Source organism: Macaca thibetana, chromosome 7 (assembly GCF_024542745.1).
Source record: "Macaca thibetana thibetana isolate TM-01 chromosome 7, ASM2454274v1, whole genome shotgun sequence".
NCBI classification, from domain to species: Eukaryota; Metazoa; Chordata; class Mammalia; order Primates; family Cercopithecidae; genus Macaca; species Macaca thibetana.
In genome coordinates this window covers 25,738,392-25,763,167 of record NC_065584.1, presented here as the reverse complement: position 1 = coordinate 25,763,167, position 24,776 = coordinate 25,738,392, and the positions used below count along the sequence as shown (strand labels likewise).

General features: G+C 38.8%; 1 long non-coding RNA gene across 1 annotated transcript in view; it reads left to right on the top strand.

The window, feature by feature from the left end:
• LOC126958562 (uncharacterized) overlaps positions 1-11,920 on the top strand; it is a 169,992-nt gene extending 158,072 nt beyond the window's left edge. The window contains exon 3 of the long non-coding RNA XR_007727227.1: positions 11,898-11,920. This is a non-coding gene — a long non-coding RNA (uncharacterized LOC126958562). The remainder of the gene's footprint in view (positions 1-11,897) is intronic.
• The last annotated feature ends 12,856 nt before the right edge of the window (positions 11,921-24,776 follow it).

The window sequence follows — 24,776 nt, the reverse complement described above, 5'->3', positions numbered from 1 at the left end:
CTACTACAAATTGGTTGCAATGTGGAAATTTAAAGAATTCTAGTGCAGGGGACATATATGCCATAGACTGATTAAGAGACTCAGGGGGCAGATTTAAAGCCAATTCATTGTGAATCAATAGAGGTGACCCTGTGGAAGAATGGGTGTCCAGAGAAGTCAGGGTAGAATTTAGAAATATCACTCCTGGACCATAAAGAAATGTAGCTTGAAAAAGAACAACTGCATGCCTTAAATTTACAAGGCAGATATAAAATACATGTCTGAAAGGAGACAGAAGGAGCAAAAGTAGCCTTGTAACAGTTTATTGACACAATTCATCTAGGACACAGTCTTTCTTTCCTTGGGAAGCAAAAGGTGCTTCCAGTGCTATTAGAGCAGACCAACAAGGTAGTGAGAGGCTGTTATCCAGTTAAAATAGCATCCATCTTGACCTTCGGTAAAGCAGTGAATTGGAGTCTATGTGGAAAGCCTATAATTTGAAAAGAACACTAGACCCCGAATCTATCAAGTTCTGGAGGGTTAGACATTGGCATCCCTGAGCTACAGTTTTCTTGCCTATAAAATGAAAAGAATACTCCCCCGATACAGTATTAACTTTTATATGACTCCAAACACATCACACTTGACATGTAGTTGCTACCCTATTGCTTCTGTTTTTTTGCAAATATCGAGACTATTGTAGTCTTCCCTTATCCATGGAGGATTCATTCCAAGACCCCCAGTGGATGCCTGAAACCACAGGTAGAATCAAACTCTGTATACATGTTTTTCCTATATACATACCCTTGATAAGTTTTAATAGATAGGCACAATAGGAGATTGATAATAACTAATAAGGAAATGTAATAATTATAACCATATATTATAATAAAAGTTATATGAATGTGGTCTCTCTCTGTCTCAAAATATCTTACTGTTCTGTATCCACCTATTTTTGGACCACAGTTGACCACGAGAAACTAAAGCCATGGAAAATGCAATTTTATAAGAAGAAACTACTGTAATATGTTTAGCATGTAAAAGGTCAAGTTATCATGCTTGGAAGCAACAAAAAATTTTATATGGCAAAAAGTGATATTTGACACTAAAGCTTTCTGTTAAATAAAAATTATTTGCTTCAAAACATCATGATTTCTAATTTTGCTTATCATATATATATGTGAATGAAGAATTTTTATTACTATAGATATTTTGCAGTGTTTTTATAGAAGGTAGATTTATCGCAGTGTCTGAGTCCATTATTTGTCTCTTTCTAAGTAACAGAACCTGATTTGTTAAGAGTAGAAACATACCCAGACAAAAGACTACATTTCCCAGTCTCCTTTGCAGATAGGTGTGTCCATATGACTAGGTTCTGGCCAATGAGAAGTGAGTAGATGAGTTATATGGTACCTCTGGAATGTCCATTTAAAAAAGGAGAATGTAATAGTTTTAGCTAATTATGCAGTTTAGAGGGAGCACAGATAACATGACTTTCCTCACATTTGACACCAATTTTAAATTTGGAGGTTCCGAAATCATCCTCAGGTTTAATAATTCACTATAAGCAGTCACAGAACTCACGGAGTAAAGTAGCTCTAGTTCCAGGTATGGTTTATTACAGGAAAAGGATACAGATTAAAATTATTCAGTGTAAAAAATGTGTAAGACAGGGTTCAGGACAGGTCCAAATACAGAACTTCTAATTGCTCTCTCCCCGTAAAGTTATGGACAGTGTTTCCTCCTTCTGGCTATGATGTGTGACAATACACTTGAAGTATTGCCATCCAGAGAAGCTCACTCAAGCCCCGGCATCCAGAGTTTGTTTTTTGTTTGTTTGTTTGTTTTGAGACCCAGTCTTGCTCTGTTGCCCAGGCTGGAGTGCAGTGGTGTGATCTTGGCTCATTGCAACCTCTGCCTCCCAGGTTCAAGTGATTCTCCTGCCTCAGCCTCCCGAGTGTCTGGGACTACGGGTGCATGCCACCATGCCTGGCTATTTTTTTGTATTTTTAGTAGAGATGGGGTTTCACCATGTTAGCCAGGATGGTCTCGATCTGCTGACCTTGTGATTCGCCCGCCTCGGCCTCCTAAAGTGCTGGGATTGCAGGCTTGAGCCAGTGCACCCGACTGGCATCCAGAGTTTTTATTTGGGCTCTATCACATATTGCCTGTGTGACTGATCTGTAGTCTCCATCCGCTGGTAGAGGTTGTTGGTTAACAACTCCAGCAATCAGAATGGATATCAGGTGGCCTCCATCATACATCACATTGTTAGACTGTCCAGTGGCCAAAATGCCCAGGCAAACAAACACAGTCCTATCACACAGAAGATTTCAGGGACTAAGAGATTACCTCCCAGTAACTGAGGGCAAAAGCCAGACTGCTCTTTGGATAAGGTTAATTCTTTACTACACAGAAGGTCAGGACTTTCTTCTTCTCTTCATCTTGTTGCCTAGAACTCCAATTTGGTGGCTGAAGCTCCTGTAGTCATCTTTATGAGGGAAAAACCACATCCTGGAGATACTGGAATGGTGTCTGAGAAGAAACCTGGACCTTTGATGACTTTATGTGGCTGAACTCATCCATCAGCATGGACTTTTTAATACAAGTCAAAAAAAAAAAAATCTGTCTTAAGCAAGCGGTTTATTTTGACTATTTTTTCCTCAGAATCATTAAATATAATCCTAACTGAAACTGCGTGTTCTTGACTTTCCAATTTAGAAAGATAGTGCCTACTCCTCTTTAAAAATGTCCTCATTAAAAAAATCTCAATAATTGTCAGGGACACAGGATTTCAATTTTCAACCTCAAAATACACATTTTTGAGATGTATTTTTATTGCATTTGGAAAGACTTCTTTGTGAAGGCAAAAATTCTCCCCATGCTCAGTGTGTGGGTGGCTTCAAGCTTTCATCAGAGTATTCAATGTCCATTTTACTGAGGACACTTATGAGTGCATTAGGCAGGCTTAGTTTTGGGAATTTTTACTTTTCTACCCAGACTAACATTTCCTGTGTTCTGATTCACTATATACTTATATCATGTGGCTCCCCTTCCCTTCTTATTCCTTGTAAGGGGAATCTTTTAGTGACAGGTTGCAATTATTTTCTCTATAGTCACCTTTTGGCGCACTTGTGTACTCTGTCCCCATCCAACTGTGTCTTTCCCCACTACCACTCATAAAACAGAGTTATGATAGCCATAATTCTTTTGTAATCAGTCACTTGCTGCAGTTAACAAATGGTTTATTGGAGTGTTAACCTCCATTAGCTAAGAGGCTAGGTCATTAGCTGCCTCTGATAACCATTTCTCAAGGTTTATGACTTAAATAATCACTTAAATGATGACTTTTATTCTTCTATCTGTATTAAAACAAAGTTTCATAAGAACTTAGAATTCAGGGATCAAATAAGTAATATTTGTTGAAAATATTTATAGACTTGGGTCCTCATTTTGCTTTAGGGTCCTGGTGTTTGTTTCAGAGCCTCTAAGCAAAGATGAGATACAGATTCTGTTACTACCATGTACCAAGGAAGCATTCTCAGTGACAACATGCTTTTGTTTTCTGTGGATTAGGGTGTGTGGGTAAATAACTGTTTTCTTTTAACCTTCTAAATTCTCGTCCTGGCAATTCTAGTAGTTTTAACTCAATGTTTTGTGACTTATTCATTGCTAAAAGCAATTGTACTTGACCTGTATTTAGTTTTCTGTTGGTAAGATGAATATTCTCATAGGAGTGAAGACAGCTGTTATTGCTAATCTCTATTTGGCATCTCTAGTGATTCAGGATAAGCCATAAAAAGGACAGTGAAATCACAGGTTTGATCATGCCACACCACTGCTCACAGACCTTACCAGTTTTAAATTGCCTACAGAATGAAGATTTTATACATAGAGAAGGTGGTAGGTTTAGGCTGCTAACTCGTGGAGTACCAGTTTTCCTATTTCTGAGGTGAGTATGATGGTATTAGTACTTTTATTCCTAGTTATTTTGAGAAAATAAAATGAGATAGCACCTGTGAATTTATGAATGAGATTAGAGATAAAAATACCACATCTATTTCCACAGTGCTAATATGCCTAGAAATTAATACTTTAGAAAAGGGAAATGCATATTTTTTCATTACATTTTCACATTAAATTGTTTAGATACTTTTAACTATACAAATCATATACAAATTTGCCATGCGACTACTAAAGCTATTTTCACAATTATTAAGAGTACAGACAGTCTGTTTCTCTTCCTATCCCTGATAATCCTAACATAGTGTAGTATTTCCCAGAGGGTATGTCATTCAAAACTAACACAATGAGATGTTGTATTTGTTTCTTATTACTGTTGGAATAAATTACTACAAATTTAGTGGCTTAAAGCAATATAAATTAATTATCTTACAGTTGTATGAGTCAGAAGTTCCAAATCAATCTTACTGTGCTAAAAAAAAAACAGAAAACAAAACAAAACAAAACAAAACCCCAAGGTGTCAGAATGGCTGGTTCTTTCAGAGGCACAAGCAGAGAATCTATTTCATGCTTTTTTCAGTTTCGAAAGACTCCCCTCATTCCTTGCCTTGTGGCCTCTTCCTCCATCTTCAAAGCTAGCAGTATAACATGTTCAAATCTTTCTTCCTTTCCTTCATGTTTTTGCCTTTTCTCTACCTCTGACCCCTCAAGGACCCTTGTGATAATATATTTTAGCTACCTAGTTAATTCACGATAATCACTACATGTCAAAATCCTTAATGTAATCACATCTGCAAAGTCCCTTTAGCCAGTAAGGTAATATATTAATAAATTCTGGGAATTAGGATATGGACATCTTTGGGTGTCATTATTTTGTCTATCAAGATGTTGCTAGGAAATAAGAAGGGAATAAAAGGATTCCATAGTCAGATAAGTCTGGGAAACACTTGGTATAAATAACATGAACATGTGCCTTTTAATGCAGGATTTTTTTGAGACTTTATTATAACAAGCATACATTTTGATTTTTGTTAAAGCGATATAGAGCCTAATATTTCCTAAAATTTTTGGTATGGGACATTTTCTCCCACCCAAAGAGTATTAAATGGATTAGCATTTGTGGTAACATTATGGGAAGTAGAGTGGAAAGGAAATCTGGAAACTTTTGTTACTTTCCATTAACTACAGATGGAACTTAAATACCAGAAATAAAAAATAAAATTTCCAAAAGGACTTCATAGACTTTGACTATGTCTTGTTAATCAAATTTTAATTTATTGTTTATTCATTTTCTTACCAAAGTGCCTTTATCTAAAAAGGATGATTCCTTTCAGTTTTAGCTCTCACATGTAAAGAGCTTAGAAGCTGTCACTCTTGCCGGGCGCGGTGGCTCAAGCCTGTAATCCCAGCACTTTGGGAGGCCGAGACGGGCGGATCACGAGGTCAGGAGATCGAAACCATCCTGGCTAACACGGTGAAACCCCGTCTCTATTAAGAAATACAAAAAAAAACCTAGCCGGGCGAGGTGGCGGGCGCCTGTAGTCCCAGCTACTCGGGAGGCTGAGGCCGGAGAATGGCGTGAACCCGGGAGGCGGAGCTTGCAGTGAGCTGAGATCCGGCCACTGCACTCCAGCCTGGGCGACAGAGCGAGACTCCGTCTCAAAAAAAAAAAAAAAAAAAAAAAAAGAAGCTGTCACTCTCATCCTTACAACAACAACAAAAAAAAAACCCTGGACAAACTCATCACGTTGCTTGGACTCATTGGAGAACTGAGTCTTTAGATTTACCCTGAATTCTCAAGAGGCAAGAAGATACAGAACGATGCATTCACTGAGTTTGCTTACCTGGAGCGGAAGGCACTGGAGCTGTAAACTCACAGCAACACTTAGATGAGATTTTGACAATTTGCTGTAGGATGAGTGTGGACTTTCTTGGGAGTAGGACTTAGTCTGGTGTATGTTTGTTGGGGTGGGGTTAGGCCATACTTTTCTGGGTTTTTCTTTCTGGAACCCCACCAGGTTTACATAGTAAAGTTCCAAGAAAGATCCTCTGGTGACCCTGGCAGGGAGAGAGAAAAAGTAATCATTTTGAAATATGCCCTGAGACTTTATGATACAGGCACATTCTGCAGAGGAAAGGACTTTGCCAGAGCACAATTCTGAAATCTTATCCCAGCAGGAGGAAGGAAAATTCTTCCTATTCTCTTAAACTTCCTTCATTTTCTTGTTTTAACTAAGTGAAGAACTAAAAAGATAGTCAACAGGAGACAAGGTTTAGAGAAAATAGATTGGGAAGGGAGTAGGGAACAGGGGAGAAAAGATAAACCACTGTAGGAGGGAAAGAAAAACTTGTGAAGGCCAGAGTCCTGAGATACAAGCCTGCTTACAGATAGAGAGAGAATCTAAGCATTACAGAAGCCCCTCGCCCCCATACCCTAACACTGCACCAAAAGGTTTCAGTGAAATAACAGTGATAATAGCTGAAAGCACATAGAGAAGCCCCACAGCCAAGAGGGTAGATAAAAAGAAGCATACTTAAGGAATTTGAAGTCTCTGGTGCTTATAGTTATAGCAAATATTAAACACACCCAATTCCTGACCAGATGATATAGTTTGGCTCTGTGTCCCCACCCAAATCTCATCTTGAATTGTAATCCCCATAATCCCACATGTCGAGGGAGGGGCCAGGTGGGAGGTGATTGGATCATGGGGGCGCTTTCCCCCATGCTATTCTCATGATAATGAGTGAATTCTCAGAGATCTGATGGTTTTAAAGTGTGGCACTTCCTTGATCATGCTCACACTCTCTCGCCGCCTTGTGAAGAAGGTGCCTGCTTCCCCTCCTGCCATGATTGTAAGTTTCCTGAGGCCTCCCCAGCTGTATGGAACTGTGAATCTATTAAACCTCCTTTGTTTATAAATTACCCAGTCTTGGGTAGCATCTTTACAGCAGTGTGAGACTGAATTAACACAGTATTTTGGTTACTGCAGAGAGTGGGGTACTGCAATAAAAATACTTGAAAATATGGAAGTGACTTTGGAACTGGGTAATGGTCGGAGGTTGCAGGCGCTCAGAAAAAAGACAGGAAGATATGGGAAAGTTTGGGGCTTCCTAGATACTTGAATGGTTTTGACCAAAATGTTGATAGTGATGTGAACAATGATGTCCAGGCTGACGTGGTCTCAGATAGAGATGTGGAACTTACTGGGAACTGGAGTAAAGGTCACTCATGCTACGCTTTAGCAAAGAGACTGGTGACATTTTTCCCCTGCCCTAGAGATCTGTGGAACTTTGAACTTGAGAGAGATGATTTAAGGCATCTGGCAGAAAAAAAATTTTCTAAGCAGCACAGCATTCTATATGTGATTTGGATTATTCTGACAGCATTCAATTTTATGTGTTCACAAAGAGATAGTTTGTAATTGGAACTTATGTTTAAAAGGGAAGCAGAGCATAAAAGTTTGGAAAATTCGCAGCCTGACCATGTGGTAGAAAAGAAAAATCCATTTCCTGGGGAGAAGCTCAAGCCTGCTGCAGAAATTTGCATAAGTAACGAAGAGCCAAATGTTAACTGCCAACACAATGGAGAAAATGTTTCCAGGACATGTCAGAGGGCTTCCTGGCAGCCCCTCCCATCACAGATCTGAAAGCCTAGAAGGAAAAATGGTTTTGTGGGCTGGGCCCAGGGCCTCTGCTCTGCATAGCCTCAGGACATGGTGCCCTGCATCCTAGCTGCTTCAGCTCCAGTCATGGCTAAAAGGGGATAAGGTACAGCTCAGGCTCTTGCTTCAGAGGGTGCAAGCCCCAAGCCTTGGTGGCTTCCATGTGATGTTGGTCATGCAGGTGCACAGAAGTCAAGAATTGAAGTTTGGGAACCTCCGCCTAGGTTTTAGAGGCTGTATGGAAATGCCTGGATGTCCAGGAAGAAGTCTGCTGCAGGGGCAGAGCCCTTGTGGAGAACCTCTGCTAGGACAGTGAGGATGGGAAATATGGGGTTGGAGACCTTACACAGAGTCCCCACTGGGGCACAGCCTAGTGGAGTTTTGAGAAGAGGGCCACTGTCTTCTAGACCCCAGAATGGTAGGTCCATCAACAGCTTGTACCATGTACCTTGAAAAGCCACAGGCACTCAATGCTAGACTGAAAGAGCTACCCAAAGTGAGGGAAGCCCATCCCTTGCATCAATATGACCTGGATGTGAGACATGGAGTCAAAGGAGATTATTTTGGAGCTTTAAGATTTAATGACTACCCTGCTGGATTTTGGACTTGCAAGAGGCCTGAAGCCCCTTTGTTTTGACCAATTTCTCCCATTGTGAATGGGAGCATTTATCCAATGCCTGTATCCCCATTGTATCTTGGAAGTAACTAATTCGCTTTTATTTTACAGGCTCCTAGGCAGAAGGGACTTGCCTTGTCTGAGATGAGACTTTGGACTTGGATTTTTGGGTTAATGCTGGAATGAGTTAAGACTTTGGGGAACTGTTAGGAAGGCATGATTAGTTTTAAAATGTGTAAAGACATCAGATTTGGGAGCGGAGGGGAGGTGGAATGATATGCTTTGGCTCTGTGTTCCCACTCAAATATCACCCGAATTGTAACCCCTATAATCCCCATGTGTTGAGGCAGGGGCCAGGTGGGAGGTGATTGGATCATGGGGTCAGTTTCTCCAAGCTGCTCTCATGATAGTGAGTGAGTTCTCATGAGAGCTGATGGTTTTAAAGTGTGGCACTTCCTCAATCATGCACATACTCTCTCCTGCCACCTTGAGAAGAAAGTGCCTTCTTCCCCTTCTGCTATGATTACAAGTTTCCTGAGGCCTCCAAGCTATGCAGAAATGTGAGTCAACTGAACCTCTTTTGTTTATAAATTACCCAGTTTCGGGTAGTATCTTTATAGCGCTATAAGAATGAAATAATTCACCAGATTAACATAAATTGTCACACTAATGACCTATCTGAATCTTCAGTTTCTATTACATGATAATATATCTCCAGCCTTCAACAAAAACGTACAATGCATGCCAAAAGGCAAGAAAAAGTCTATAGAAAAAATAATCTTCTGAAACAAACTTAGATATGGCACAGATACTGGAATTATCAGGCAGTGTATTTAAAATAACTATGACTAACATGTCAAGGGCTATAATGGAAAAGCTAGACAATATGCAAAAACAGGTGCAATGTGAGCAGAGGGATAGAAACTATAAGCAAGAATCATAAGGGAAAAAATACAGTAACATAAATGAAGAATGCCCCTTGGGGACTCATCAATTGATTTGACACAGCTGAGGGAAAAAAAGTGAAGTTGAAGATAGGTCAATAGAAACTTCCTAAGCTATAACGCAAAATTGATTTAAAAAATTGTGACACATTATCAAAAGATGTAACATACACATAGTTGAAATACTAAAAGGAGAAGGAACAGAGAATAGAGCAGAAGTATTTGATGTAAAAATTGCTAATAATCTTCCAAAATTAATGAGAGACACCAACCTACAAATCCAGGAAGCTTAGAGAACCACCAAGCAGAATAAATTTCAAAAAAACCCTTCCAAACCTGGGTGTGTCATATCAAACTGCAAAAAGTCAAAATTCTGAAAAAAGCAAGACGAAAAAATTCACCTCGTCTGCAGAGTGATAAAGCTAAAAATTATAGCACAGTTCTTATCAGAAAACATGCCAGAAAGAAGAGAGTGCAGTTAAACTTTTAAAATGTTGAAAGGAAGACAGCACCAACCTAGAATTCTATATTCAACAATATTATATTTCAAAAAGGGAAGAGAATAAAGACATTCTCAGACCAACAAAAATTGAGGGAATTCATTACCAGGAGATCTGCCCTGTAAGAAACATGTTAAAAACTTCAGGCAAAATAAAAAATAAAAAAGATACAGTTGAGTAACTTGGATATAAATTAAATGTACAGGAGGAAAAGTTTTTCCTCTCTCCTTTTAGGTTCTGTAAATTGGGCCTATGAATTAAAGTGACAAAAAGCAGATCAACAGGAGGAGACAGCAACTTACTTACATGTGCAATGTGCATACACATGGTAGAGCTCAGTGATGTGTAACTCAAAAGGGTGATTAGAATTTGGGGCTTATGCCATCTTAATAGGTGAAGGGGAGTAGGAGAAAAGCCCTTATGGTAAAGCAAATGACTATTTAGAAAGATTATCAAATTTTCAGCAGAACAAAAAGGAGATTAAAAAAATCTGTGATAATATTTGTCTATACAAGTTTAAGTGGTCTGTCTCCTTTAGGGCCATGAATCCAAACTGCTGGAGGTGGGTTTTGGTTTAGGTTCTCTTGTCTGGGAGTAAATCTGTCCTGAAGAAGAATTTAGGGCAGACATGTTTCCAAGAAGTTGCTCCTTTTGTTCATATAAGGGAGGCTCCAAGAAGGCTTCTTTTCTGCACCTGTTGAATCTCAAATGTCTTTAGCGTAAAGTAATCATTATGCCAAAGTGCCATATTTTAGGGTGGAAAATACTGATTTGCTTCAAAAGTAAGGGTGTCAGAGCAATAAGAAATGAAGATCATAAAACCTTTTATTTTTCTTATTCTTAATTAATCTAAAAGATAAAACTGTATAATAATAGTAACAACGTATTCATTGATTATAGCACATGGATAAGTAAAATGAAAGACAGCAGTGTCACAAAGGATGGGAAAGTGGAACCAGAAATACTTTCTTATATGGTACTTATACTACATGTGAAGAAGCATAGTGTTATTTGACAGTTGCTTTAGGTTATTTAAAAAATACATTGTAAATTCTAGGGTAACCACGAATTTTTTTTTTTAAATAAATGATATGTTAAGAGAGGGGACATAATGAAATTTTAGAAAATGCTTGGTTAAAACCAAATAAGGCAGTAAAAGAGGGAAAAATGAATCATAGAACAAACATAACAAATCGATAACAGTTACAAAGATGGTAGGTATTAATACAACTATATTAATAATCACTTCAAGTGTAGATGGATTAAATGCGCCAATTAAAATATTGAGATTCTCAGAGTGAATAAGAAGGTAATGTCAACTATATGTTGTCTCTGAGAAATTCACATTGATCATAAAGATTTGGGTAAGTTAAAAGTAAGGAGATGGAGAAAAATATACCACTAATAAAAATGATATATCATAGTTGCATAGAATAGCGTTTATTTTTCCTCTGGCTTTTCATAAAATGGTAACTCACTTCTTACTCTCCTTCCTTGGTCTTCATCTTTCTATGTTGTAGAAATTCTGTGACTCTTCCCTGCCATTTTCTTCTAGTGTTTTTATTTTCACATATTATATCTTCTCACGCTGTGGATGACACTTTAATATAGAGTAGTTATTAGATGGAGTCTTAACAGTTTGGCCACAGATTTAGCAGTATTTAGTAAATGACTGTGGCAGTCAATACTGGGAAATTTAACAAATTGTTCAGACGCGTTCAAGCAATTCTCTGGAGTTAACTTTCTCTTGCTCCGGATGAAAAACAACAACAAAAGAAAACAGCTGTTTGGAGAATATGAGTACCTTCTAGGCTTTGCATTGAGTCTTATGATTGGCACACGCCAGGAAGAGTGTTTGTCAGGGAAGCTTCAGAAAACAGACAGGCTAACTATCCCTTAAAAATTATTGACAAGAATAAAGAGAAACAATGTAGTCTTCCAATGCAGTCTAAAGAAATTGGTGAAAATTAATTTCCAGTGATCAGCAATGAATTAAGTAAATTGTTTTTCTCACACTTATGGCTTGGAAAATAAAATTCAAATCCCTAAACTCCTAGTTGCCAAAATGAATAACAATAATTATAGGAGGCCTGATATATAACGGTCACTTTAATTACCATGTTTTTGCTTCTGTGATATAATTAGTTTTTTTTCTTAAAAAATTTGAAGGAGAGACTTTTCCAGCTGGTTTTAGGTCTTCTATATTATAATCAGTGTAATTATATCTTTCAAGCAATAATGTCCAGAACCCAAGGAAGTAAGGAGGACTAGACACTGAACATCTTGTATCACAAAAGAGAATCCGATGACAAGTTTGCTAAAGCCACGTGTTCTAAAAGCTTTCTTCAGCTACTGAGCCAGTGGATGAAAAAAGAATTGGGCATGCTATAAATTGTGCCTTCCCATGTGAGTGCTACACTTTCTCAACTTTGGTCCAGGTTAAACTCTAATGTTGAATGCAATAATACCCTAAGCAGTTATTGAACAGAAGTCTATAGAATCCTCCACCATGATTACCCATCCTTCATTGGCAGATAGAGTTTATAGTTGGTCTTCAGTATTGTCCTAAACTATATACCTAAAGAGCCACAACTGTCTCAGTCAGATAACTGACAAGACCACAGACAGGTAATGAAGCGGCTTGCTGTAGCATAGCTCTAGACATAAAGGAACAGCTATAGTCCACTTTATTAAGTAAGAAGTTGATTGAACAGTATTCCACCATGGAGCATCCTTTCTGATCACAAGCAATTAGAATGGGCTGCAAACTCTGGGAGATGGGAATACTTGATTTTTGTACTATGCACCATGACTGCAGTTGGTCTTTGGGAAATGCGTATAGAGTCCCAAGGTAAAGCCCCATAGTAGCAGTTTCTGGAGGCTAAGTAAGTATCACATAGAAAATTATATTTCAATATCTGCTTTAAATTTGATGCCCATTAATTTGGAGCATTCTCTGGTTCTGATGTGAGGGGATAGTGTAATTAGAAGTAATTTATTGCTTGTTTCTTGATGTTTCTGATGTACAGAAAGCATCTCCTTGTGTAGAAAACAAAGCATAAAGTGAGCCGTTATTGCTTTATGGCTATGGCAGGCTATAGCTTCCAGTTTTTAATGAGGACTCCTCCTGAAATGAGGGGTAACAAGATGATAATGCTTCCCATTTGTACCATGCCTTAATCTCTGACAAAGGCCCTCACTCAGATCTTCTCATTATCTTCATTGTGTACTGGCTTTACAGGGGGCAGAGGGTAGTAGGTGCAATTTACTACTCATTCTTCTGTAGCAGAGATGGCTGGCCAAGCTAGAACACTTGGAATTCAGCTCCATAGGTTGCTATTATGCCTTCTCTTATTCTCAACCCTTGGCCCCTTCTTTGCATTCATGTCCCTCATATTTTCCCTTTTACAATGGAAAATGTGAAAAGCACAAAGCGAAAGACAGAAAGCATCTCCTTGTTGGTTTCTTTCTTATTGGAAAAGATGAAAATTCTCAGAATCTTCTAGGCTTTCTTTGGGCCAGAACTAGGTCTCACATCCATCTCGAGAACAGTCACTTTCAAAGGGCTGTAAAATTGCTAAGACAGATTTAAACAAATTGTGATTCTTCTCCTGGGACTGAGTGTATTGCCTCTGGACAAAATTGGGGTTCTCATGGCCAGGAAAAGTGAGAAAAATGGCTGATGACTGGGCACCCAAACTTGATGGCCACCACTACTTAGTCACTGTGGTTTCTTCAGAAAGTCTTGAAGCTTCCTTGCACTCGAGGATATCATGGCTTCCTGCTGGGGGTGCTGGGGCATCAAGGCCTTCAAGATGCCTGATGGTGACCACGTGTGGTGGCTCACGCCTGTAATTCCAGCATTTTGGGAGGCTGCGGTGGGCAGATCACGAAGTTGGGAGATCGAGACCATCCTAGCCAACATGGTGAAACCCCGTCTCTACTAAAATACAATAAATTAACGGAATGTGGTGGTGGGCGCCGGTGGTTCCAGCTACTCGGGAGGCTGAGGCAGGGGAATCGCTTGAACTCGGGAGGCAGAGATTGCAGTGAGCTGAGATAATGCCACTGCACTCCAGCCTGGCCACAGAGTGAGACTCTGTCTCAAAAAAAAAAAAAAAAAAAAAGAAAGAAAAAACCTGATGGCTTTCTCTCAGTTCCTTTCTACTGGAGCAAGATTGTGTCCACCACAAAAATCCAGAAAGTGGTCTCTTTTCCAATGTAGTTGTGATATCTATAAGGCACTCAAAGAGCCCCTTCCACAATGTTGATTCTGATGATTTCAGTACGGCAAAAGTATGCCCACAGCCACTGACCATTGTATTCATCTATGAATAAATAGATATATATTGTTTTTGACTGAAAAATCTGAAACTCCTTTTCTATGGAGATCAGGGCCAGGCCCTGCAGTTAGGGCTGGGAGCTGGCATCTGTGCCTCCCCAGCCCAGAATCTCTGGCAGAAGATGGTCACCTACCCAGACTTCATTTTAGATGCAGTTGTGCAGTATGCTACTTGGATAATAAATATTAACAAACCAAAACTAAAGTTAAAGCTATGTTTTTTAAGAGACTGAACTTTAAGGATAACAAGCTAGAGAAATACCCCCAGAATACCCAGAATATTTGACTTGAAGAAACAAATCATAAGTTGTATGAATTTGAAAACAATCAAAAAGCTTGCACTAGACAAGCAGATTAGCGTGTAATTGAGACAGGTCACATCAGAAAAACCTGGGTCTGGAAACTGGTCAGGCTTATCAGGATGGGGTACTCCTATGATTCAGGCCGTGTTTTATATAACGAGAGGAAAATTAGGCAGGGAAAATACAATAGTCAGTGACTGTGCACATACTTTTACCACACAGACACACAGAAATAATCAGAATCAGCACGTGCCAGTCAGTATGTTGTGAAGATACCCGAAGGCAGGTAGGAACCAAACACACGGGAAGCAAGAAGTGGTTCATTGCTCATAATTACCACCAATATGTTTGCTGATAACACACATATGTGGATTTAGCCATTACTATCAGATAATCCCAATTGCAGTAAGCAGAGCCTAGACATCCCCCCGCCACCCCAATCCCCCAGGCCCCTGCATCATAGATTCTCCCAGTACCATGTGCCCCTCTGTCACAGTCTTGTCTCTGGGGGTACGTGATGTTTGTTTGTGAGAATGTTTGACTGCTGTATTCCTCCCTCTGTAGACTATAGCTCCATGAGGGTAATGACTATGGTTGTCATTTTTTTTTTTTTTTTTTGAGACAGTGTCTCTCTCTCTGTCTCTCAGGCTGGAGTGCAATGGCCTGATATTGGCTCAATGCAGCTTCTGCCTCCTGGGTTCAAATGATTCTTGTGCCTCAGACTCCTGAGTAGGTGGGATTACAGGCGTGCACCACCACACCTGGCTAATTATTTTATATTTTTAGTAGAGACAGGGCTTTACCATCTTGCCCAGGCTGGTATTGAGCTCCTGACCTCAGGTGATCCACCTGCCTCTTCCTCCCAAAGTGCTGGGATTACAGGCATGACCCACTGTGCCCAGCCAGTTGCTTTTGTTTATTACAGCATCTCCACACTTGTCACAGGGCCTGGCTTAACAAAAATATTTTTAATTAATAAATGCATAATACATAAATGAACGGATACATTTTAGAGTTAGTCTTTGGTCGTTAGAGAGTGATGGTGAGAGATGAAGAGAGTAGGGATAGAACTGAAGCTGAAGCTTTTATTACGACTTGGACACAAAGTCAGAATAGAACCAGGTTCAACAGAGATTTGAAGTTGATAACCCCAACATGAAGGAGTTTCTGTGTTATGAAGTGAAGAAGTCAGGAAACCTCTCCTTTATGGGTGAAGATGTGGAGCCAGAGAAGTTGCTTATGCCCTAATAATTACTTGACAGCTTTTCTTACCTTTCCTATTTGATCAAAAGGTCATTGAAGGTGGGTGCCTTGTCTGGTTGATACCAGTATTACCTTGTGTTTCTTGCACAGGTAGGCATGCAGGGATTGTTGAGTGAATTAATGAATGTACCAATAAAAATTTTCCAGGTTAAAAATTATCAAGACACATGAATGCAAAGTAGGGAAGTTCAGTTTTACAACCACGCAATACATAATATATTGATGAGTATATGCTTTGATTCTGCAACGATTAACAGTTAAGTGACAGGAATTCTGTAACAATTAACAATTAACTGAAGTGACAGAAATTTCTCCCTTAAGTTAATAAATTTTAGGCTCAGCTGGTTTCAATATCCAACTCCAATTTGACAGTTGCAGTTGTGCCAAACATTCAATGACAACCTCTAGATATGAGAGACATTTATATTTTATCATAAGTGGAAAATTCCAAATTGCAAATGGCTTGCCCTGAATTTTTTATAATCTGTAAGTGATTTTTATCATAGCTAAGTATTGTGAAATATTCTTCCTTTCACAGTATATGTCAAGTGCTCTCAGTGTGCAAGTATCAGAGATAATAGACAATGGGTCAGACACAGCCTTTCCCTTCAGGAACACATCTTCTTTGGTGGATAGAGTTACATTTGAGTCCGAGCTATACGACCTTTTGTGAGTCACTTAACCTCTAACAGCCCCAGTATTTGAACCTGTAATATATTTGTTTTAAAAATCAAGAGGGGCCATATTTGCAGTCTCAGAGAAAGAAATCTGATTAGGCAGGACTTGCCTAGTATGCTGGGGCACAGGTTAAACTACCTGCCTTCTCCGTCATCAAGATTCACTCTGATGGATCCTTTCACTCCATCTATCTTTGTTCATTCTGCTGCCAGACACAATTATTCCTTTTAAAGAGACCCAGGCTGTTCTTGTTTTCTCGTCATGTCCTATCACAACAAAAGCGGTACAGGTATTTAGTTCTTAAAAACAATGGATGGATGAATTTGGGACACGTTCTTTTCTGGAAGAGATTACATCACCCTCTCACCCAATATGAGAGACAAGAGGAGTTAAGTATGACTGAAGATTGGTACTTAGAGGTGCAGGATTGAGACAGAGTATTAAGATCACCTTTAGTGTCCATGTCCCTTTGAGCCTTTTAAACATTTTCTGCACACAGGAATGGGTCTTAGTTATGATGACACTGTGCTCATTGTATATGCCTTTTATTTAAGCAAGGAAGAACAAAACGTTTTCACAAGGTATGCTAATGCCTATTGTTTAATAGTTGCCCCTTGCAGCACTGGATTGAGAAGAATTCTGAGAAGGCAGCAGCTCAGGAGGGTGAGTATCATGATTGACTGGCCACGTGTGCCCTGTGTGCAGCATCGGGGAGTGGCAGCAGATGTGCAAGATAGCTTATGTTTGCCAGTTAAGGAATGTGGTTAGCATGAAGCGACACTGACTACTCCCATGCTTCTTTCATTTTGGTAAACTCTGGTCTATTTCATTCTGCAAGACAAAGACTAGATTTCCATCTGGAACTGAAAGGCAATGTTAAGTCATGACTGTGACCTAGAAAAAAGCCTACCAGTCCTTATTGGCATGCTGAGCACAGAAAAAGCTGTAGGCCAATGATGGGCCCCAATCTCCTGAAGCTCTGGGAGCCCAATTTCTGTTGCTATGAATTAGGAGCAAAAAACAAAGGCAGAAATGAGGTAGGGAAAGGCAGAGTGACAAATAGAGACCAAAGGTAAGGATACAAGCCAAGCAACTATAGCAAAGAGATAAAAAAATCGTTGTTTTGACATGATACAAGTTTATTTGTTCCATTTACATCACATTGATTAAAATTTAGTAATATGGCCACAAAGTTGTAAGGCATGCAAGAAAATGTGACTTCTAGTGGGATGACTATCTGCCTAATTAAAATTCAAAGTAATGGATTATGTTGTGTAATTAGTGATTACTACCACACCAAGAACGTTTTGGATGCATAAGAGCAAAGAAAAAGAAAAAAAAGAACTCAAAAATGTTAGTTGCTACTGGTTTTCTATCCTGCTATGGTTTGAATGTCCTCTCCCAAACTCATGTTGAAATTTAATTGCCATTGCAATGGTATTAAGAGCTAGGACCTTTAAGAGGAGATTAGTTTATGAGAACTCTGCTCTCATGAGTGGATTAATGCTGTTGTCTCAAGAGTAGGTCAGTTATCCCAAAAGCAGATTCCCGATAAAACGAAACAGCTCAGCCTTCATCCTCTCTCTGTCTCATGTGCTCACTTGCCCTTCCACTTTCTGTCATGAGATGATGCCGCACAAAGGCCCTGGCTGTATACCCATGCCATGTTCTTGAATTTCCCAGATTCTAGAATTGTGAGCCAGATAAACGTAATTGTTTACAAATTACCCAGTCTTAGATATTCTTTTATAGGAGCAGAAAATCTCCTAAGATATCTGATATGCACTTTCTGCTTCTCCCCTGCTAATTCGTCCCAAGTTTTTGGTGTGTAATGTACTGAAATAAAAATGATTCTTAGCATCCTTTACAGCTGGCTGACCATGTGATAGTTCTGAGCCAATGATATATGAGAAGGAGTTGCTAGCTACAAAGGAGCAGACTGACAATATGCTTGACTTTAAAAAAATTATTTTATTGTAGAGAGATATATATATTATCATTTTAATCATTTTTGAGTGTTATAACATTAATTACACTCACCATGTTGTGTAACCATCACCACTATCTATTTCTACAACTTTTCCATCACCCCAAACAGAGAATTTGTACTCTAATTAAACAATAATTTCTCATTCCACCCTCTCCCTAGCCCCTGGTAACCTATAATCTATTTTAAATTTAATTGCCATTGTAATGGTATTAAGAGCTGGGACTTTTAGGAGGGGATTAAGTTATGAGAACTCTGCCCTCATGGATGGATTAATGCTGTTGTCTCAAGAGTAAGTTAGTTATCTCAAAAGTGGGTTCCTGATAAAAGGATAAAATTCAGCCCCCATCCTCTCTCTGTCTCATATGCTCATGAAAAAATGAATTTGCCTATTGAGGATATTTTATATAAGTGAAATCATACAATATTAGTTTTCTTGTGTGTCTGGCTTATTTGATATCCCATAATGTTTTCAGTGTTCCTCCATGTTTGTAGCATGTATCACAGGTTTATTCATTTTTATGACTGAATAATATTTCATTGTATGTGTATACCACATTTTGTTTTTTCTTTTTGTTGACAGACACATAAGTTTTGTCTGTTGTAAATAATGCTGCAATAAACGCTGGTGTTCACGTATCTAATTCAGTCCCTGTTTTTAATTCTTTTAGGTATATGCCTAGGAGTAGAATTGCTGGGTTATATAGTAATCTTATGCTAAACTTTTGGAAAAATCACCAAACTATTTTTCCACAGTGGCTGCATCAGTTTACTTTCCCATCAGCAATGTCTTACTAACACTTATTTTCTGTTTTTAACAATTATTATTATATGAATAGCTATTGTAATAGGTGTGGGTTGTATCTCATGGTTTTGATTTGCATTGTCCTAATGACTAATAAAGTTGAGCATTTTTCATGTGCTTATTCGACATTTGTATGTCTTCTTTGGAGACGTGTCAGTTCAATTCTTTTGCCCATTTTTAAGTTAGGTTGTTTGCCTTTTTGTTGTTGAGGTGTAGGAATTCTTTATATATTCTAGATATTAAACCCTTATCAGATATGGGACTTGTAAATATTTTCTCCCATCATGCGGGTTGTCTTTTGAGACTGTTGATAGTGTCCTTTAATGCACGGAAGTTTTTAATTGTGATGAAGTCCAGCTTATCTATTTTGTATTGCTGTGCATGCTCTTGATATAATATCTAAGAATACATTGCTAAATCCAATGTCATGAAAATGACAATATGCTTGACTTTTAGAATACGTTAGCGCTGTGTGAGTATTCTTTTTTCCTGGATTACCACTAAATATTGATTTTCATTTAAATCCTAAGAATTTCCCTGACATTAACCTTCCCATAAGCGATTAACATCACAGCCACACGCAGAATGAAAAGCAGTGGTTTGAGGTAGAAACCAGAATCCTGAAGACTTGTGATCTATTTCAGGCTCTTTCAACATGGCAGACACTGTTGACCTTCCTGTCATCCATTTTCCTCCCTGGTAACAGCCTCTGCTATTTGAGACTCTATGCCTCCTCTGTTCTCAGTCCATATGCTACCTGTGGGATGTCACCCCTATCTTAGAGTGGGGCACATGGTTCAGTCACAGGCTAGTCCTGGCTACAAGCAGGGCATTTTGGTTCAAGTAGAACATTTTATTTTTAAGGACACATCAATATACAATTATTTTTTCTTTTTTTCTTTTTTGCTGGTAACTTGTGGTGCACAGGCACATGCTCCTTCCTACTATACTTCATCCCAAGAGAATAAGGTCTGGAACTACTGTCCGGGATCTTGCACTATAAGAAGAGAACCAGCTGAGCACAGTGGCTCACACCTGTAATCGCAGCATTTTGCTAGAGCAGGCAGATGGCTTGAGGTCAGGAGTTCATGACCAGACTGGGCAACACAGCAAAACCCTGTCTCTACAAAAAATACAAAAATTAGTTGGGCGTGGTAGCATGCACCTGTAGTTCAAGCTACTTGTGAGGCTGAGGTGGGCCACTGCGCAGGATGGAAAATCAAGAGCTCTGGAGAGAAGAATTTAGTCCTGGTAAAATTCTTTGAGACTACAAATCAATTTAAACCTGAACTCTTGAACAAATAACTAACCCTTTTTTGTTTAAATCATTTTGGGTTGGGTTTGCAGTCGTTTGCCACTGGAAGAGTTCTCCTGGACACAATTACTAGCTGTGGGACCCTGGACGGGTCACTTCACAACTCTGGGCCTCTGACTTTGAATCTGAGATGCATGAGTTTTGTTTTGGAAACAGGGAAAACATATTGCAAGGTGAAGTAACTATCTCCAAGGTCACACAATATATCCTCAAAATCACTGAAATCTATAAGCTCAAGTTTTGAATGTTTAGTTCTAGTGCGGAAAGAACATTGTTTTTCATTTATCAGGCAATTGACTGATGATATCTTCTGAAGACTTGCTCGGACATGAAAATTCCAATATTATAGAAAGGAATCTGAGCCATTAGGTAAATTACTTCATGTTTTCACCCTGCTGAGCAGTGATGGACAGTATAGTACAAAATGTACCAGGAGCAGTGCATGCACCCACAGCTGATGTCCTATGGGATCTGCAAATTATGCTTGACAAAGGAAATTAAACTTGACTAAAAGAAAGCTTTAGGCAGTTCTGAGATATTGAATGAGCTCTCTCTCTCTTTCTTTTTAACATCTCAAGTTCATGAACTCATTTTCTTTGGTTCATATTTCATCATCTCCCTAACAGATGGGGTTATTGCCTACATCTTGGCTAGGATAAAAACGTAAGACTGCCACTTTCTCTTGGACAGTTCCCTTTTTCTTCAGGCTATATTCAACTGGCACACACCTGCTTCATTGAAAAGAACTATTCTCACACTGGAAATGCTTAGGAGATCTTCCTTTCCTCGTCTCTCTCTCCTCCCTCCCTTTCTTCCTTCTTTTATCTTTTCTTAGAAAAAACTCACCTTTAGAATCCCCCAACTCCCACTTCCCTCTGGCTGGAAAGAATTTTGTTTTTCACTGTCTTCTGGATAGCTTACAGTGTCAATAGTGGCCCTTCCTCCCAGGGTAACTGAAATCAGTTATTTTGATTGTTACAAAATAGATTTTGTTTTTGCTTGAAACTCGAGGAGAGGAAAAAAATAAACTTGGATTCCTACAGGGGCAAAATTTGCAGACAGCAGTTGTAATCATAAAAAATACTGAAAATCTACCTCCTTCTCTTCACTGTACAAATGTTTGCATGAAAACCAGAGTGACAAAAGGGGCTGCACAGAATTGTACAACTAATTCCTGGCAGGATTAGCCCAAACCAAACCAAATCTTTTATTGATACAGTGCCTTGAACGTAGCCAAGATCCTTCTTTATAAAGAACTCCTGAGGATTCTAGGTTTTAAATTAGAAAAGATCTAATTAGAAAAGGCAGGGACTGAATCCCACCACTTTGGGCGGCTGAGGTGGGTGGATCACCCAAGGTCAGGAGTTCCAGACCAGCGTGGCCAACATGGTGAAATCCTGTCTCTACTAAAAATTACAAAAATTAGCTGGATGTGGTGGCATGTGCCTGTAGTCCCAGCTACTCGGGAGGCTGAGGCAGGAGAATCGCTTGAACCTGGGAGGCGGAGCTTGCAGTGAGCCAAGATGGTGCCACTGCATTCCAAGTTGGATGACAGAGAGTGAGACTTTGTCTCAAAAAAAAAAAAAAAAAAAAAAAAATTAGAGCCTTAGTACTGAGGGGGACCGAACAGATGGTCAATTTTATGTGATATATTTGAAACACGTATGACTGTAGGGTTATTTGCGTAACCTCTGGCTTATTTATGTTTTCAACATTTAAATTTATTCTATTTTTAAAATGTATTTATACATACATACATAAATTACAATTTAACATAAATGCATAACTATTATATCAAACCCACTCTCTGTTTCTCGTCTCTTCCTTCCTTTTCCTTTTCTTTCCATCCAAATTATCTCTCGCCCTCAGCCTTTCAATGAAAATAATTACTTTTCCTTATTCCCATGCTTATGTAACAAAATCATCAATGTCCACATAGACATTGTACACATGTACATATCTCTAAATATCATTTTTATATTGTTACCAAAAGTGGATCATAATATAAACACACTTTAATAATCTTGTTTTTAGCTAATGGAACTCTAATATTTTACATAGAAATGGTCCCTTTGATTATAAATTGAAGGAGGTCTTGGATATATTAATCTTAATCATTTTCTAGTCTCTTACTAGTTGCCTATACGCTCTTCCATAAACTCACCCAACTGTTTTGCACAAACTCATTTCAGTTAGGATAGAGATGAAGAGGCCATTGAATATTGTAGGTACAGAAATTAATAGTTGAAAAATTAAAGGCAGAGCTCAAGTTTTCCATGGAGACTGAGATGCACTATCAAAGGGAAATGATGAAGTGTGTTGGGAGTGGGATTTGTCAAGATTGGTATTTCAGTTTGTGTATGTATTCCAAAGCAAAGATTATTGCTGGAAGGCCTTAATGCTAATCAACTCCAGTACACTCATACTTAGTGAGCAGAAAAATAATTTGAAAAACTTACCAAGAAAAATCACGGCCTTGGAGTCTCATTCAATACGATTGGATGTGACTGAGGAATCTGCATTCTTTTTTTTTTTTTTTGAGAAGGAGTCTGGCTCTGTCCCCCAGGCTGGAGTGCAGTGGCGTGATCTCGGCTCACTGCAAGCTCCGCCTCCCGGGTTCACGCCATTCTCCTGCCTCAGCCTCCTGAGTAGCTGGGACTACAGGCGCCCACCACCACGCCTGGCTAATTTATCTATTTTTAGTAGAGACGGAGTTTCACCGTGTTAGCCAGGATGATCTCGATCTCCTGACCTCGTGATCCACCTGCTTCGGCCTCCCAAAGTGCTGGGGGAATCTGCATTCTTAAGAAGCATTCCAGGTGAGGCTGTATATGGGTGATCCTCAACTGAAGTTTGAAAAGCTTCTCTTTCAACAGACAAAGAAAGAGAGGTCCAGGGAACTGTTGACTTGCTCAAGGTCAAATAATCATATTCAGTGATAGAAATGGTACTAGAAACTAATTCTTCCTAGAAATTGAGTACCAGGGATTCCGAACATGCCTCAAGGTGTCTTATTTTCGTAATCTTTGATAAATCCTCTGGTAAATGTTCCAACTGGCTTCCTTTCTCCGAGGATTCATTTGCAAAAACCATTTTAACAAATGAGAGACAGTACTTTTAAAGTTATTATAGAATGGTGTTTTGGCGATAGAGACTGAATCTTATTAAATAGGCAATCTCAAAATAATGATACTTTTCAGATAATCAAAGAAAAGAGATTTCAGTAAATGACTTGCCTGTCCATCCAAAATATTCTGTCAAAAGAACGTTAAATAATCTTATTCCACTTGCTGCTTGGTTATTTTCACTTAGAATTTCAGGAAAAGAACTCTGTTGATATCTGTGAAACAAAATTAGAATCTTCTGATTCGAATGTGGCTTCGTGCAGGTAGAATAAAAAATCATTTGGAGAAATGGAATATGGGTTAGCATTATTAAACTTCTGGAGTTATGTTATGTATTCATGGCTCATTATAAACTATTTTTTATATCCCCTTGTGCTTAGGAGATGAATAGTATCACCCATATAAGTTAACAAAGTTTTATGTTTAACATAAAATGGTTTAAGACCTCATGGGGAATCTGGTTTACAATTAAAATATCTTGGGCAGTCAGTCCCTCATTAAAAACACAAAGTAAAACTTAACTCACACCATTAAAATACCTCCATTCATTACTACAAACATGCACCATCTGGGGTTGTTTTGTGCCTCCCAATTTCTTATTAGCAGGGGAGAAATAGGAGTTGACTTCCTCCAGAAATTAGTATGTCTTATATAATGCAGATGCTCATTGCTGATTGCAAGCACTCCTTAATTACTAATGGGAGCCTCTGACCAAGTGCTAATGCTGGAACATGTCCTTCACCAGTGCTTTAAAAGTGACTCAAATTGCAAATTCCTACTGAGGTTTACTTTCCTTCTTTAATGATGTTGCATTTTATGACTAGAAAAGATAAAGTTTAATTATTAAAAGTTAAAAAGAAATATCCATCTTCCTTAACTTATAGTAATGGTAAAAAGAATTCCTCCTTACTGTGTGCCAACGTTTATGTGCTAGGTACTATATCGGCATGATCTGTCTCAATCTCTAGTGTGGCAGAGTTGCAGATGTGGACATGATGCTTCTCAGGGGGACCATTAAATCGTAAAGATATTATGAGACTGCTCTTTTGGGGTCATGGATATTGGATATATAAAGGATTAATGCACAGTGACCCCAGCTGCATTGAAATACCTTGGTAATTTAAAGCAAGAATTATAGTCTACCATCTCTGCTACTTGAAGTGTGGTCTGTGAACCAGCAGCATCTGCATTATCTGGATACTTGTTAGAAATATAGAATCTCAGATGACATTCCTTGCATGTTTATAGCAGCACAATTTGCAATTGCAAAAATAAGGAACCAGCCCAAATGCCCA